At 38.5% G+C, this 19,500-nt stretch overlaps 1 pseudogene; it reads right to left on the reverse strand.

Moving 5' to 3' along the window:
- Positions 1 to 232: 232 nt before the first annotated feature.
- On the reverse strand, positions 233 to 6,554 carry LOC148937174 (uncharacterized; annotated as a pseudogene).
- Positions 6,555 to 19,500: the final 12,946 nt, after the last annotated feature.

Consider the following 19,500-nt stretch of genomic DNA (forward strand, 5'->3'; position numbering starts at 1 on the left):
CTTAATTTTCAACGAACGGTTTAATTCGGTTCGCGTGCACATTTATCATTCGGCGGCCCATTTTTATTTTATAGTTTAAATCGCTTAATTTTTCTAAAATTATATAGGGTCCGATCCATAACGCGTCTAGTTTTTTCGATCTCCCTCGCCGAACTGTTTCGTCGTGTAATAGGACTTTATCTCCTATTTCGAACGTGCGTATTTTTGTTTTTCTGTCGTAGGTTTCCTTCGCTTTTTGTTTTTCTTCTTTTACGTTTTCCTTCGCTATCTGATTCGCGGCTCGTATTCTTTCACGGAGTTCTTGCGCATAATCATCGTATGTGTACGATGATTTCGGTAAGCTCGTTAGGGCCGTAGGTAGTGGTGCCCGTACCAGTTCGAACAGCGTGAATCCCGTAGCGGTGTGCGGTGTCGTATTATATGCGAACATCGCATACGGTATCCATTCGTCTCAGTCTGTCTGATCATTATTAATATAATGTCGTAAATATTCGGTTAATGTCCGATGTGATCTTTCGAGTGCTCCGTTTGTTTCTGGATGATAGGCCGTTGTTTGCAATTTTTGTATTTTTAATAATTTGCACGTATTTTTAAATAATTCGCTGGTAAAGTTTGTTCCTTGATCGGTCAGGATTTTGTCTGGAATTCCATATTCTAGAATGATTTTTGTTACTAACTCTTTTGCTATTGTCGTTGCCTCTTGATTTTGTACTGGTATTCCTTTGCTAAATTTTGTTAAATTATCTTGAAATGTTAATATATATTTGTTTCCCATCGTCGTTACAGGCAATGGTCCTACGATATCTAACAAGCAAACTTATCATAGTAAATTATTATTAATGGTAAAACAAGTGTACTATGAAAGTTGTGGGTTAAATGTTTCTACAACTCTGATTGAATTATTAGGTGTACAAAAAAGTTCTAAGCTTTTTTTTGTAAAATTCAATCTTTATTCAAAAACAAACAAAAAAATATTAATCACCGAAATATTCCCCATCAACGTTTGCATCAACGATCTTTTGCCATCTTTCGGGTAGCTTGCGAATTTCTTGACGATAGAAGCTCATCGGCTTCGAAGCGATAAAGTCATCAATGCATTTTCATATCTTCAAATCTCACGAAATGTATCAGCCAAATGCTGCAGCGACCGGAATAGGTAGTAATCGGAAGGCGCCATGTCTGGGCTATACGCCGCGTGCGGGAGAAGTTCCCAGCCTAACGCAAAGATATGGTCCTGAATCGCTTTCGCAACATGTGTTCGAGCATTGTCATGAAGCAAGATCACTTTACGACGTCATTGGCCAGTAAATGGCTTCTTTTCTTCTAATGCATCGCTCAAATTGGTCAATTGTTGTTGGTAGCGGTATCTGCCGTAATTGTTTCATCCGGTTGTAACAACTCGTAATACAACACACCTTTCCAATCCCACCAGATACAGAGAAAAACCTTCTTGGCGTGGATATTGAGCTTTGGCATCGATGTCGAAGGTTGACCAGGATCAACCCATGATTTTCTACGTTTAGGGTTATCATAAAGAATCCACTTTTCATCGCCTGTAATGATTTTGTGCAGAAAATCTTTTTTCCAGAACTTTGAAAGCAAAGTGAGTGCAGTGTCACGCCGATGATTTTTGTTGTCTTCGGACAATTCATGCGGAACCCTTCCTTCTGAATCTTTTCCATCGTATATAAATGTACGGAAATGGTTTGCTGCGTAACACCAAGCTGTTCTGCAAGCTCCTTTTCAGTTTGCGCAGAGTTTATATCCAGAATGCTTGCAATTCGTCCGTTTCAATCTTTTGAGGGCTTCCAGCACGCGGTTCATCTTCAAGACTGAAATCTCCTTGGCGAAATTTTTGATACCATCTTTTACATGTAGTATGATTTACAGCGTTCTCTCCATATGCAGCACAAATCATTACAGTGGCTTCAGCAGCATTTTTCTTCAGATGAAACGCGAAGTGGATGGAAAATCGAATATGCTCTTTTGTTATTGCCATCGTGAACACTACTGATTTTTGAGGTTATGTGCATCAAATGCCAAACTGTATGGCATTTTAGAAGGCCAAATGTCAACGCTTTAAAACCGCAAAAGGGCGGAAAGATATATAAAATTTAAATTGTTATTTCGGTTGTATAAAATCTAAAGCTCAGAACTTTTTTGTACAACTAATATATTACTATACTTACATAATGCGAATCATTCATCACCTGTTCTATGTAATATAATATAAAATATTTGGTATTTCAAATATTGCCTTAAGAACTTTCATTATAGAAATAAAATAATTGGCCTGTGACATTTCTTGGAATTAAGGTAAAAGGTGTATTGTTAATCTTTCTACTTTCCATAATTTGCCATAATTATATAAGTAATAAGTTCTATATAATATCCTTTTTGTGAAAAATATTGAATTCTTTTATATTCTGTATCTAGACCATAAAAAGGATTTTTACATTGATTAAAAAAAGACGCATATTCTTGTTTTATGGTTGCTGGAACTTGTAAAATATTCAAACTTTGCTATGATTTATTTTCTTTATTTTCTATCATGCTTATAATATTTTCTACTAAATTTAAAGTGACATCTACAACTATCTGTACATATTGTCTGTACATGTTGTTGCGTCATAGAATTATTATAAATATGATAACGAAGAAGCAGCAGCTTCTTGTATATGTTCAAACTTAAAATTATAAGAATTGATTTGATAATTCTTCATCTGGTTTAATAGTATTATTTTTATCTTCTAAACCAATATTTGACACACAAGCTGATTGTACTGTTATTACATTTGAAGAAGTATGTGTATTTTTTTTTCATAGTTGCATCCATCAGAAGGATCACGTAATAAATGTTTTTCAAACTGACGCACACATTGAAATTCTCGAATGCATAGTAGTTGCTTGCAAGTATATTTATCAAAAATACTAAAACATGCTATGTTACAGTCTTAAATGTTTTATTAGTTTTTTTATGGAATCCAAATTTATTCTGCACACTTGATAAATATACATATATAAATAGACAAAATAAATAGACAAAACGATCTCACTTTCCCGCGCGGATAGCGGTCAGTTGGTTACCAGGAGGGGGAAGCGAGGACGTTGGAGACAGAAATTTGGTTATTAATTTAATCGAGTCGTTAGGCGATAATTATATGGTAACAATGGTTTATTCAGTCAAAATAAGATTAACAGTGGTTAGTGCGATGGAATGCACAAATCTTCGCACATTGGCCGTGAACCGGCGAGACGGCGATCAGCGCGTGTTTATTGTTTTGATACAAATGAAGTATCGCTCCGGCGATCGGCGCGATACTGGTCGCTGCGCGGAATTCGGTGGCGTGGGGCACGCGCGGCGGCGGCGGCGGTGTCGCACGTGTTCGTCGCGGACTTTTAAATGCGGGGATTTAAAGCGCGTGCGGGTGTTGTCGCGAAGGTGAGATGTTCGCGAGGTATTTGGGACCGTTCAGATCGGAGAACGAGTGGGCCCATTTCTTGCCGAGAGAGCTCGGCTGACGGGGAATGTACCCTTCGTCTGTCGTGAGAGTGCCGAGCCGGGGAGCCCTCCCCCGGCTGTGGCAGGAGATGGAGACGTCGGTGCCGAGTGAACTCGGCCGATCGAGGGTGTACTCCGGTGTTCGGAAGTGATCGGTGGTGAACCCCGATATCTGGCGGTGGAGTTTCGGAGACGGCGGCATCGGATCGAGCGGATTCGATGCGCTGGGGAGACCCCAGCAGCTCTCGGCTTGTCGTGGAGTTTAAATTCGCATAATATGCATATGAGGGACGATGAGAATCCTCGAGCGATACGACTCAGAAATTATCAAGTTCGTTGGAAACTAAACGTCTGGGCTGGGATTATGGGTACAAAAATATTGGGTCCAGTTATTCTTCCAGAAAGATAAAGCGCATCGTATTTGGAATTTTTATCAGAAAATCTGCCGGACTTTTTGGAAGAGATACCATTATTAAACAGAAATAAAATTATATTTCAACAGAACGGTGCTGGTCCACATAATGCCAGAATAGTCACAGACTTTTTAAATCAGTAATTTCTTGGTCGTTGGATGGTTCGGTATGGACCGATACGTTGGCCTGCAAGATCCCCAGATCTCAATCCATTAGATTTTTTTCTTGTGGAAATACTGCAAGAAAATCATTTACAGACAGCTTCCCGAGAATGTCGAAGAACTAAATAATAAACTTCACCATGCCATTTGGTCAATCGACAACGAAGTTATGAAGAAAACCCAAGAAAATTTACTGAAACGCATGAGAGCTTGCATCAGAATGGACGGCGGACATTTCGAACATTTATTATGAAAAGAAAAGAAGTCTTCTATAATAATTTATCTGTCCTTTTCAGGGCAACCAAATATTTTATTTCGAGGGACATTCTCTTCGAGTTCACAAATTATTAAAAAAAAAATCAACAAAAAATTAAATCAATTATGTTCGATAGGACATTACCTGCCGATATTATCTATCGAACTTATCTATTATTACTTGGTATTATGAAGCGTTCGAAGCGTTTCATTATCATTAACACGCGGTCATTAACGCGCTGCATCATGATAATAGGCTGACTTATCGATCTGATTTACATTACATTAGATCGATAAGTTAGATCGTTATTATCACTTGGCGAAATTAATGCACTTTATTACACTAAGAACATAATCTGTCTGATTGTTGTCATCGAGCAGAGTCCGCGACGGGTTACGTGCGCTGTGTATGTAACGCGTTTTTTGTAATAATTTTCAATTGGCGGGATAATTAATCAGTGGTGATTAAGTAGTGACCCGATAGATTTGTTCATAAATGATTTTATCGATCAAGTGCGTGAGTAAATCCATGAACATGTTGACAATTATTTATAAAAGAGAACTTCTAATAGATTACTGTGATTACATGTAATGTGTATTTCTTTCTTTCAAGTCATTTTTAATCACCGAATAATTAATCGATAGTGATTGATAATAACAAACTAATAAATTCGTTCGTAAATAAGTCATTCTATTGATCAAGTGTGTGAGTATCAAGTGAGATCAAGTCAGTGAAAGACTGTGAAAGTATTGATACACGATACAATTTATTAAAGAAAATAGTTCCTGGTTTATTACTCTGTGTGTGTGTGTGTGTGTGTGTGTGTGTGTGTGTGTGTGTGTGTGTGTGTGTGCGAGCGCGCGCGCGCGTGCGTGCGTGTGTGTGTAAATCTGTCACATGGGGCATCGTTCATTCACGATGAAATTCATCCGTCAAGTTACAACAGTATAAAGATATAGAGATCTCTACAAGTGAATGAAAGAAAGAGAGAGAGAGAGAGAGAGAGAGAGAGAGAGAGAGAGAGAGAGAGAGAGAGAGAGAGAGAGAGAGAGAAAGAGAGAGAGAAAATAGAAAGTAAGTGAGAAATCGCATAGGTGCATACTATCGCGTACGGTAAACACGTCGACGCAGCGAACGCTCTGCAGTAATCGCCTGCGTCGGACGGTGAGTTGTGCCGTCCCTGCCTATCTTCCGTACGCATCTCGTTATTCGCTAACTTTTTTCTTTTATAATTTAAAATGTAAGCGTCGGACAAAATTTTCGTAGAGGAAAAATCGTCTCAGAATTAATTCAGGAGTACGTCCTTGCAAAGACACAGAGTTATTCTGAATCACCCTATATATATATATATGTGTGTGTGTGTGTGTGTGTGTGTGTGTGTTTTATATAAATATGTATATATGTATATATATGCACACACAAATACTATATATACTATATATATAATGTATATATATATATATATATATATATATATATATATATAGTTTTTAAATACATAATCATCACACTAATCAATGCAAAAAAAATATTTAACTTACATTCAGTATTCATTTCATATACAGCATTAGTTAGGTAAAGTTGTTGTATTGTTATTTTTTTGGGACCTTACATTTTTTATTAATCCAGAAATCATATAATCTCTGCGATTATTGCGACATTGATCAACAAATATTCCCTTTACTTATTTTTTGATATTTCCTTTCATGCAATGGTGGCACATAATAAATTTCCATTTTTTCTTTAAAATATATAGATACTTTTATAGCAAATTCTTTAATGTGTATATTTTTTAATTCGAGCCTAAATAATAATAAGTATAAACAAAAATATTTTTTATCAATTTACTATTTTACATTAATACTATTTTACATTATATTATTATATTATTTTAGCTTTATTTATATTATTCAAATAATTTAAATTTTATTTATCAATCTTAATTATTATTTAAATATTTTATATTTTTCAAACTTAAATTTTTCAAACATATATGTATACATATTTTATTTATTTTATTTATTTTATTTATTTTGTATTACTTATGGATATGGTTTCTTAAGAATAGCAATTGATAAATGTGTTATAATAACATCTGCTAATTTTCTACATATTTTTGTATTTAATTGACCATATTTTTTATAATGATTTAAAATTACAAGGCCAGTGATAGTTTCTTTTAAAACTTTTTTATATCCTATAAATCGAGTTAATAATAATAATATAAATAATTATAATTTAGAATTATTTTAAATCTTTATATGTAAAAATCTTATAAATAAAGATTTTGTAATCAAAGTTTACAAGATAAAAATAAGTATTTATTTTCTAAATATTTAACCAGGCAAAATAATATTAATTAAATGTAAATACCAGCTCATAAATTGCTTCGAAAAGCTGTAATTCATCCATTTCACATGTTTCAGCTTCTATATTTTGATTTCTTTGATTTTTTTTTTCTTTAATATGTCCTTCATTATTTAAACATATCCTTTATCAATGTTTTGTACAATATTCTCAATATGTACATTATCAACTGTTTCATGATTATTCATATTTTCATCAATTTTAAGACTAAATGTTTCAGATATCACAATATTCCTTGTATTTTTTATGTTTACAGGGCTTTCTGGTCTGGATATTGTATCGATATCAGATGATATTGCATTTTGCTAAGCATTAAATATATGATACTATATTATAATATAGAGTATATTAAAATATACTCTGAACTAGTAATATAATTTTGTTATTAAATTATATTTATTTATTTGAATAAATCTTTTTTTAAATAAATTAATATTAGATGTACAATAACAAAAACATGCCATCATATTAATATCAACTTACTTTTATTAATATAATAATAATAAAAATAATAAAAATATTTACCTTGTTATTGTAAATTATCTGCATTTTAGATGTAGATTTTTGAAATTTTTCTAAGTTTTCTTCAAATAAAATTCTTTTATCTATTTTTGGTATAAGAGTTTCAAGGTTTTTTGAGCTTTTAACCATAGAAGTGAATGGAAATCAATTTCTTCATCTACGTATCAAAAAGAGTGTTTACAAATTTTAGAAAATTAATTCATCATTTATTACAGTATTAAAGGATTATGAACTTTCTCATGAAAAGAATTTCATCTATTTTTTGATCTTTGTAATATTTTATTTTTATTATGCAAATCGGACTCAAGCTATTGATCAAGACTACTTAGAACTTGATTAGTTTAGCCGTTATTGAGATTCGATAATTTCAGATGCTCGCATCTCGCCGACTCGCGTAAAGTCACACGGTAGTTCTCGGTTGACTTGACACCCGAGACACCACCGTATCTCCTGATATATAAAATATGATATAAATATTAGGATGTAATTAAAAATTTATATGCTTCTTTTAATTTGTTAATGAAATCTTGCTGATGGATAATTTTTTTACTCATACAGAATTTGCAAGCAAATGCAAAGTTATTATTTTTATTTAAGTTAGGTTTAAAAACAAATACGTCGGAAAATGTCGATCATAGCATTATAGTTTTTTTCATTTAAGATTTCGTTCAAAATATTCTCTATGTTCTCATTCATTATTACACTTATTCTTCAAACTTGTAAAACTTGTAAAAATTCTATTCTTGCACAGATTGAGTGCTATTCACTATTTGTATAGTTTCTAAGAATTTAATCTATACAAGAATCTATACAAGTTTTATACGTTTGAAGAATAATTGAAAAAATGAATGAGAATATGAATACTTTGATTGAGATTTTAAATAAAAACAATATGTCTTCAAATAAAAAAGTAGTGAAGAAATAAACACTGACATGAGTGTAGCGGCGTACTGCACATGTGTGTACGTTGACTGATAACATTTTGTTCGGAGACAATGAGGTCGTGTTGGAGATGTCTAACTGTTCAGCTCTTTCTATTCTTTATAAATAGTGCTTTGTGAACGGCGTTTAAGTTTTATAATTTTTATAATTTTTATGATTCTTCAATACGTTAGTGTATGGATGTTATGCACATGCGCGAGATGTTGACGTGTCGTTACGTATAAGATAAGGCTTGTTCTTTTTGGCTGATCTGGTTGTATTAGTTCACAGTTTATCTTTCTTTCTTACACTAAAAGAAGAAAGATAAACTTTGAACTAGTGCAGTCAGTTCAATTAAAAAAAACAGACCCATAGTTGTACAATTTACTGAATGGAATGAGTTGTCATTCGTTGCCTCTGAAATGCATTTGATCGAGAGATTTTACGTATTGGATTGTAATTGCTTTTAAAAGTGCCTCTGTCAAAAGGATACAACATTTATTTGCTCGATAGCCAGTCTAGCTTGTGCGTGCGTATTGTGAATGCGACATGGCGGATGCGCATGAGTTGGAATATCGGAAACGAAAGCGAAATTATTATGGCCGTGAATAACGATTGATCGGAATGTGAAATCTGAAGTGAAATATTCTAGATTTCAGTGAACTTTGCTAGAAATATATACGGTAAGTATATAGCTTTTAACTCTCTTGAGTGGCACCGTATGTGCTGTCCGAGAAGTAGGTCGAGAAGAGAGTCGGTATGACTGTGCACGGCTTGATTACTTGATTACTTAATATTTTATCATAGATTGTGTGATATAAGTAACAATATAAATGAATATAAGTGCGGAATATTGACACGTGACAATAAATAATACGCAATATTCATATAATATTTGCCAGTTAGGTCGCGTTCTTCGAATATTATGTAGTATGTAATCTACTGTGACGGATTCAGCGAATTATTCCATCAATATCATTTTGCTGATTTGGCGGTGGAGCGGTTTGAAGTTGGTGCTCTTGGATATCTGTTATGTTCCCTCTGCGGACATATATCGACATATATCTACATATTGGATTCAGTCTGAAATTGCTTTGAAATATTGGAGTTCTGGTATTTATCATATCATATATCTACAACTTTGTTTCAATCGAAACCTGGTATGTTCTTTTTTATTTATTCCTCTTTATTTGAATTGTGACGCTGTATACTATGCCTTTTATAGTGAGTGATAATAGCTTATTTATTATTGTAATTATTATATCTTATTCTTTGTAGCTTATTAATCTTAGTGACTTGCTTATTAGTCTTTTGTTGCTAATATTATTCTGATTTTATTTATTCAACTATTTGCTGGTAATAAGTTTTTTGTATGTGCTATTTTTTAAACTCTTTGATTTTATTAATAATATACTTTTTCACTCTTGTTTATTTAATTTTCTTACTATATTGCATCACTATTATATTTAATTGTCTTTATATTGATCATCAGATATTGATACATACTGCTTTACTTTAATAAATTGCTTGATTTACTTGTTTTATTAGGCCTTATTTACTCATTTATTTATTTATTTAAGTAGGAATATAAGGCGGGTTCTAACTCAGAAGCGTTGAGGGGGGTGCGGGTGTGCGGGGGGAACTGTGCGCAACTGAGGAGTTCCGGGGAGGGGGGAGGGGGGGACGGCGCGGTTGGGCGACCCAGTGCCATTGAATGTAAACAGCGTGCGATTGAATCGACGATTGATGCCTTCAGAGCACCGTGATAAATAATTACCAAAAGATAAATAACGAAGATGATATAAAAAATTGGACGCGTGGACATGACATCAGAGGGGGGAGGGGGGGGCCGCCGCCGCCGTCGCGCCCGCCGCCACCGCCGCCGAGTAAAAAATAAAAAAAGAAAAAAATTAAAAAAAGACTCACCAGGTTGAGGTAGAAAGTCACTTAAAAAAAGTACAAAAGTCAGTATGAAAATCACTTAAAAAGTACAAAAAAGAAATGTCCAAGAAAAAAATGTCACGTAAAAAATACACACAAAAAAAATGTTTAACAAATCCAAGAAAAAAAAAGCACTCGGTCACTGTAACAAAATACACACAAAAAAGAAAAATGTTAATAATCCATGAAATAATTTTACTCCCTCCGAATTATTCGCAGGAGGGAGACTTCATTCACATATCGCGAGATTAACCCGCGGGGGGGACTTCTAAATAATTATTCTCCTCCTCTTCCTCCTCTTCTTGTGCCAAAGCCAATGCACGAATATGTTCGTACAAGGGTATTAGCCATGGCAGTTGCGTGGCTCCAATGAGAGGGTTATTGTCAATGTAATAAATACGTTGTTCCTCCACAAATACTACAAAGTTACCACGGTACTCTACTCCGTTGAATCTTGCGCGGAGAATGACGCGTGGTAATTCCATTGCGTTGCAACTCAAAGTTCTTCACGCAAAAAGCAATTGTTTTTTTTCACCAGTGATTCTTTGCGCACAAAAATTATTATCGAGGCCACGTTTCAATGCCTCCACAAGACTCATTACATGAGACTGAACGCGGCGTGTCAAGAGAAGCGCCGATACTCCGGCTGCTATAAACAAATCGGGGAGACCTATGATGGCTTTTTTTCGTAGAAATCGACGTACGTGTCGCGGCGAGTCAAGAGAAGCGCCGATACTCCGACTGCTATAAACAAATCGGGGAGACCTATGATGATGATGATGTTCCGATTTAAACAAAGAAATTGTCGATGATATATAATGGGTCATGGGGTGTGCAGGATCACAGTAGATGGAAGTCTAATGTGAGAGAGAGAGAGAAAAGCGTGCATACAAAAAAATGCAAAAGTATCGCGTAGTGTCTAACGTACACGTTCAACGAGAAGAAATGGCAAGTGAAAAGACATTGCAGGAATTCGATTATTTGGCGTATATTAGAGATTTGTTAAAAATTACTTATCCAACTGAAGCAGTAAGTATATTTATTCACATGTATCTTTCTAATGTTTAAAAATATTATTAAACTCAATATTGTAAAAAATATTAAACTCAATATTTTTGTAATTTGACAGACATTATATCTCGATGGTATCTCAGTCGTGGAAATTGTGCAAGTACGCAATCTTATAAAAATTCAAATACGCCACCCGAATGGAGTACGTAACTTTTTCTCCTTTTTTTCTTTTTTCTCTCTTTTGTCTTTTTTCCTTTATTTGATATGTAATGAATTGTGTGAAATTGAGATTTTTTATTATTTTTTGCAGTACTTATGCATATATGATATCAAAATTAATGGCTTTATGAATATTAATCATCGGCGACGGTCATCAGCGTCGCCAACACAAGGAGTATTTATACTTTTTATGGGAAGAAATTACTCGCGAGGACGTATTTGATCTGCAGAGACTCTTTGATTTACGTCCATATGAAGATGATGAAGAAGTGTGGTGAACAGTGTCTACAGGATATTCTCATTATTTTGAATGAATAATTATATAATTGAATAATTACATAAGTAATAAAGATCCACAAATATATATACAATATAATACAATATATATATAATAAATATTATAGTATATACAATAAATAAAAGTGTATGAGTTATTCTTTTGCATTAAGTAAATATTAAAAAAATTTTTCACTTTTTTAAATCGTGATTCAATTTCTTTGTCATGTCCATGCCCGACACATTGACCTACATTCCTGCTCGACGCGCGCGAGTCATCCCGGAAAGATAAACTTCTCGGCGTTATATGATAAGAAGCGGTACGTCGATCGTTAGAATTATCAACGCATGGAAAAGAAATAAAAAACATAATTCGTATATCATATTTATTTTATTCATGATTATCTGACCACCAATTAAATAATTTGAATACATTTTGTAATGCGCAATTAGTATAGTGATATCCGCATCGCATAGTATTATCAGCGTCCAGATTGTTTAGAGAATCTACGTTTTCATAATCAGCATCCAGAGTCTCGATGTACACGCGCTCATCGTCCAGAAGCAAATTCCACAGCCATTGTCGTTTTTTGTGTCCCTTGACATATACGACAGCATCGCTGTCATCGTCGTCGTCGTCGTCGTCGTCGTCGTCGTCGTCGTCGTCGTCGTCGTCGTCGTCGTCTTCTTCCGTTCCATGCACAGCCTTTGTAATCAAACTCTTAGCTTTGCTGTATGGAATCGTTCCGTCGTCTCATCGTAGTCTATGGTGATGACGTATCACCCAGCGTGCGCGAGACTTGTCGGCACTTGCGAGGAAATGCCATGGTATAGGGCTTGCAAAAATATAGTGAGAGAGAACGGTCTGTTTTCTGAGAGCGGCAAACTCCTTTACAACAAACTGTCCTCCAACGAGAAAACCTTGCAGGTCTACGAACGTTGGCACGACCATGACGAGCAATTTTTCGACACTGCGGTCGATTTCGATGTATCGTAGATTTTATTGTCTCTCTCTCTCTCTCTCTCTCTCTCTCTCTCTCTCTCTCTCTCTCTCTCTCTCTCTCTTTCTCAGTGCCAGCGATGCTCTTAGGTGATCTTACGTACAACATTGGTCAACGGATTGTAGTGAACCACGCGATCGTGTATAATGAGACAGTACGCGGTGGTATTCATCGGTACGTTCTCCTTAGTCTCAAATTCCAATCTCACGTCCACGGTTGCGTTCTTGACCGATTCGTTTTGTCGAGAACAATCGATGATTACGAATGGACCGTTATGTAGAAAAGACGTGACGGTGAGACTCGGCTCGAGATACTCGTATCCGTAGTAACCCTGGCAGAAACGCGCGTACGTTTCATACACGGACCATCTGTTTTTGTCAAAATCAAGATGCATATCGTACGGATAACATTCTGAGTTCAGATAGAGTTTCACGTTGGTTAAGTTGCAGTCGTCGAATCGGCTCGTGTCATCAGCCATGACATTTTTGCGACCTGTTTGCAGAGCAAAGATGACGTATCGCGGTTTCTCGAGCTGAGTAGCGGTCTTGATGGCCCACGAATGCTTGGTTGTACGCTGTAACAGCGGAAACTCGTACAGATCCCACGAGCGAAAAGCCATGCTCAAGTATTGTCCGCTCTCCAAAGTGCGCAGCATCGATAGTTTTTTTATCTCGCTCAATAACACGTGCGGCATTCGCCATTGTATCTTGAATAAGTCGATCACGGGATCCAACGCCGAATTTCCCATCAGGCAATTGTTGTCGTTACGAGATCGTATCAAGATCAATTCGTGACGAGCGTTGATTATCACGCGTCTATAATCCTCGCAAAATCCCAACAGTGCGTAGAGAGGTACGCAAAAGTTAAAATATCCATCCGCTAGTATGCGCATCCCAACCGGCATTCCTCAGAATCACGCTTCTGTCGGATGATGTCATTACGTAATGTTTGAGCGTGCTGGTTACGCCCACGTTTCTGTTACGATCAATCTCCACACCATCAAGCTCGTATCGAATCTCATCGAACAGGAACGCGACAAAATTATTTCCCAGCATCACATCAGATCCCTCGACAACTCTGTTCTTCGTTAGTTTTCCCTCGATATATAGAAAGCTTTCGTACGGCAATGTGTACAGATCCTGTTGCTGTATAGGTATTCTTATCTCATCGTTGTATCCGAACGTCGTATTGGCAAACGGGTTGTACGCATGAATCTCAATCTTGACGATGCGATCGTCGAAGATTGGCTCGTCTTCGATGTTTAGGATATCAGTCATTTCACAAGTTGCGCACCGCGAATCCTAAAGCTTGTAAAAATTTAACGTTCGACGCGTTAAGTTTCTTCCTCTTTTTGACGCAGCCGGATGAGCGAATATTGTCGATCGATGTTTTCTTTGTAAAACAAGATGCGTTATCTCTCTGCGTATGCTTCGTTTCGTTCAACACGAGCATCTCAAAATGTCACGCTCGCGTTATCGCTGTCGCCGTCATACGTGCAATCTGACGGTGATCTCTTCTCCTCTGAAATCGAGCAATCGTCCGTTCTGGTCAACAAATGCGTATCGTTAGCTCCGTAATGCTCCGTACGATGACTGGCAGGTAAATGATCTGCATCGGCCTTTCCGATATCTTATATCCTGGCGGCACGCTCGGTGAAAATTCGTGTATCGTGTGCACACTTTTGTCGTTGCTGTATGTGCCCGCGGTCACGTTGCACTCTACACGGATAATGTTTACGTTCATTATGTTGATCGACACGTCCGATTCGTGCCACCTTCACGGTTGCAGTATACGCCTCGAGAAACCCAGCAGCGATCCAATGTTATGAGGCTTGTTAAAGTTTATTCTGTAGGCGCATTTAATCTCACACCTCATCGTGTTGTAATTTGCGCGGGGCACTATCGGGTATTCTCCAATCTCGTCATCGCCGCGCGCGGTGTCGCCAGCGTTACCCTCGGGCGCGTCGCGGACGTTTCCGTAAAATCTCACGTTTCAAAAATTCATTTATGGCATGCAGTTCATACGACCCCTCGGGAATCGTAATTTCTGCATCGTCTTTGCCAAAATAAAATGTATTGTTCGAAGCGTTTACATTCGGTATCGTGTGATAAGTCTCCAAAATTGTTAGACCAAACTCGTAGTCATCGTCGCTCAAATCTATGGCTGGAGAGTAATTTGTCGCGAGAACGCTGTTCTTCCCGCTCAGCGTAAGCGTCAGCGACATGATGGAAAAAGCGTTCGACGAATACTGAGACGCCGCGACATTTTGTCGGTCTTTATAAATTCACGCGCGTCGACCGTTTTGGAGAAGAAACCACAAGCACAGCTGTCCGCAGACGCTCTGATCGTACGTCTGATAGGACGTTCGATTGTACTCTATCGTAGCATCATCTCCGAAATATCGTATCAGTTCCTTGGGCGGTCGAAGATTACCAAAACTGTCAAAGTACACAACGCGATTGTTTCTCTTTGCGTACGCTACCCAATGAGTACCGGGGCCCGTCGTGTCGTCCAGATTTACGATACCATTTTCATTTCGACGCGCGCCGCTAATCGGTAATGCGTCACGCATGAAAACACCTCTAAAGTACGGTACGCGCATACGCTTCGCCAGCTGGTCCAATTGTACATTGGTGGTTACACCCGTAGGTATTTTTATCGTCTCTTTGGCGTTTTTTTTTCTTTTTTTCTTTTTTTCGCTGTTACGCCTCGTCCGCCTTTGTACGGGGCGAGATACAGTTCTCGTCCGTATTTGTACGGAGCGAGATACAGTCCCTGTCCGCGCGTTTCCATCGCGCGACGTTGCAGTTCCTCGAGTGGACGTTGTGCGACTTTCCTGTCGTTTATCGCTTTCGTCACGCTGGCCGCTCCGCCGATTAAGGATCCGAGAGCGCCCAAAATTGGCAAAATCGGTAACACACCACCTCGTTTCGCCGTTGGAAGTATTGGTTTCTTTTTTTTTGCCGGTCTTTTTCTTCACCTTCATACCCATGCCGATCTTGGTCTTGGCTTTCATCGCTGCCCAAACGGCTGCAGCTGCAGCTTCCTCGCTCAGAGCCGAATCTCTCGCGATGACGCGTCCTAAGGCTTTATCGACGAGTACCTTGTCCGCCGCGTGTCTGTCGGTGAGATCGTTGCTCTGAGAATACGCAATGTCGTGTTCACGGTACGCCGCGTCCAGTGGATTTATGCCCGTTTTACCTCTGGCTAATCGCTTTTTCAGCCGAGTACCCGGACCGCAAAACTGATAGCCGGGGATATATAGTTCGAAAGGAAGCGCGTTTATCGCTCGATTGAGCAGACCTCCAATGTAGCCTTCGTTTGACGCTGCTGGCATAGGCCACAATCCTTTATCTTCGGTGCAGGACCGTCTATATGATCTCGATCTCTCGATTGATTATAATGCTCGACGCAGCGACGATAGGTTTGAACCTCCAAATCCTCCTTTATATACTCCGGAAGCTTATCCCACACATGATCGATATAATTACCGCACACGCGTAACAGTTCGACCTTCGGTATATATTGCAACTGCTCAGCGCTCAAATCCTGAATATCGGAGGGATGCGACAGAGCGAGATACATTTTTGCTACTGAGCGATACGTGGTTTCGCGCGCCTATAAATAGGCGTTCGATCGAAGCCTAGATAACGCAGTGCGAACATGAAATTTGTACGGCAGCCGCTGACGATACGCGTCGCGAACTGTGACGAGAGAGCGCGAATGATGGGAGACATCGCGACGGAGCGCAAGCACGGTGAAATGTTACCGAGTACTATACGCGCCATCATTTGCGGGCCGTCGAATTGTGGTAAAACCAACGTTCTCATAAGCTTGCTCGAGAGTCCGCACGGTGTACGTTTCGAGAACGTGTACGTATACTCAAAATCACTGCAACAACCGAAATATCGATACTTGGAAAATTTACTAACATCGATAGAAGAAATCGGCTACTTTACGTTCTCCAACAACAATGACGTCATTCCACCGAGCGAGGCACGTCCCAATTCGATCTTCGTCTTCGACGACGTTGCGTGCGATAAGCAAAATGCTGTGAGAGAATACTTTTCGATGGGCCGCCACTCGAACGTCGATTGCTTCTATCTCTGTCAGACGTACGCGAGGATACCTAAACATCTGATACGCGACAATGCGAACCTGCTGATTCTGTTCAAACAGGATGGTACCAACTTGAAACATGTTTACAACGATCACGTGAATACCGACATGTCATACGATGAATTCTGTACGTTATGCCGCGATTGTTGGCAGCGCGAGTATGAATTATTTCTAGTGATAGATAAGGACAGTCCGCTTATCAATGGGTGATACAGAAAGGAATTTAATACGACTCGTTGAGGAATTGCACGCTCCGGCGAGGAGAAATTTTCCACGAAGACGTGTCATAATTCGGGGATACGACGATCTGTAGCAAGCTGACATCGTCGAGATGCGTCCGTACTCGAGTTTCAACAAAGGTCATCACTACATACTCACTGTCATCGATGCGTTGAGCAAGTACGCCTGGGCCATACCGCTCAAGAGCAAGGTCGGAAGCGAGACAGGTAATGCTATCGCTAAGATAATTCGAGAGAGCGGAAGATGCCCGAGAAACTTGCAAACGGATATGGGAAAGGAATTTTACAATGTCGATGTGCAACAACTCTTGAAAAAACACAACGTTAATCATTATTTCACGTATACGGTGTTGAAGGCATCGATCGTCGAGCGATTCAATCGCACGCTTAAGAACGACATGTGGAAGATGTTTACGCTCAACGGCACTTACAAGTGGGTCGACGCGCTACCGCGTCTCGTGTCAGATTACAACGCGCGCAAGCATCGCACTATCAGCATGCGACCCGTTGACGTAACTCCCGCGATCGCCAAAAACTCTTGGATACAGTATACAGCGCGATAAAGATCGCAGGTCCAGCAAAATTCAAAGTAGGCGAATCGGTACGCGTGAGCAAGTACAAGACAATTTTCGAAAAAGGTTACACGCCAAATTGGACCACCGAGGTGTTTAAGATCGTTAAAGTGCAACGTACTAATCCCGTAACTTATCTGCTCGAGGATTATCGCGGAAAATCGGTCACGGGCGCGTTCTACAAGCACGAATTACATCGCGCGACTCATCCGGACGTGTATCTCGTGGAGAAAGTACTATGCAAGAAGGGAGACAAGGTTTACGTCAAGTGGCTGGGATTCGATAGATCGCATAACTCATGGATAAACAAAAGCAGTGTGATTTAATTCATTTTTCTTCTTTTTATAATGTATTAAAAAAATAAATATATACTGTATACATGTATACAAAGAGTTTTTATTATTTTTTTCTCCCATTACATTTTTTAAACTATACATGTATAGTATGTAACTTACGAGAACACATGTAAAACTGCATGTATTATAAACAATATATGTATTAAGCCGAGTATACATTAAATAAATCGAAGAGAGAATTAAAGCTAATTCCTCAGCAAGCAGGATCTTGGCTGCTATTATAAATTATATATAAAATAAATTTGAACAACTAAATTTTATTGTAAAAACTACATATAAAAACTACAAAAAATACATACATCTATACTACATATATAACAGTATCGTATAAAACTACAAGAATACATACGTTCATACATACATAGATATGATACATAGGTACGTACATACATACGTGCATATATGCATACATATAAACTATATAAAAAATATAAAAATATATGTATATTGTATAAACATGTATATATTACAATGTATATATTACAATGGAATCCGCCAATGTCCCCACGGTAACGTCTTCGTCGAATCCGGTACGATGTATCGTTTGTCGTCGTACGGACTCAGAGCGATTTTCGACTCGAACACCGTGTATACTTGGTGTAGCTTGGATCTTATACACGACTGGCGACGAGCCATTTCGATCTCTTCGTTCAAGCACCGCGTATAATCGTCGAACGTTATTGTTCGCGTTACGACGTTATTCTTTACACCTTTCACCTTTTTAATGGTCTTTTCTGCCGTCCACCCTCACCGCGTACATCTTCGCTCTGAGTCCGACGAATTCCGTCATTATCGCACCATTAGTCTCATCCTTCATTAGACCGGGTACTTTTTTATTCGCGAGAGGCATCCCGTACGCGTTGTCCGTCGGATAATCGCTCGTATCGAATCTAGCGACATCGCGTTTCATCGTCTCGTACGCATCATCGCACTCGATGTGGTATACGAGACTGTCCATGTCGGTGTACATGATCTTACATTTCTCGCGATACAGCGGTGACATGTATTCGTGGTGAAATTCGTACAAGCAGATTTTCGATATGTCGAGTATACACGTACCCACGTAAATCGGCTTGTTGAATTTTACCTCGAGTTTACGCAATTCGACGGCGATTAAGTTTTCCACAAAGACGCTGCGGCTATGGAAATTTGGTTTCGCGATCATTGCCTCCGCGCCATACCGTCCGTCCCATTTAAAGTTTAACGTCGACGTGATTGCGCACATTTTCCATTGTTTTATCGAATACCGCGTTGTTCATTAATTTGTACAAATTTTTCTCAAAATCATTTTTCGCGTACGTTCTAAAGTGTGTATTGAGTTCGATGTAATCGCGGAGCCAGGCGGATTGAGCAAATTGTAGTACGCGATATATCTTTGCGATACGAAGACCATGGCGCGTACATTGCTGCAGGTTGCGATAATGGATGACGTACCGCTTCTTATCGTATAACGTCGCGAGAAGTTTATCTTGCCGCGTGCCGGGTTTATCGCGCGTCGGACAGAAAGGTAGGTGCCGATCGTGTAAATGATGCGGATACTCGAGATCGACCTCGAGAATATAACCCGTAGACGAATCCGGAGCGATCGCGCTCGCGTCAAAGTTCTCAATGTCTTCCATCCATC

This window comes from Pogonomyrmex barbatus, unplaced genomic scaffold (genome assembly GCF_055798465.1).
Source record: "Pogonomyrmex barbatus isolate J1 unplaced genomic scaffold, ASM5579846v1 scaffold16, whole genome shotgun sequence".
NCBI lineage: Eukaryota > Metazoa > Arthropoda > Insecta > Hymenoptera > Formicidae > Pogonomyrmex > Pogonomyrmex barbatus.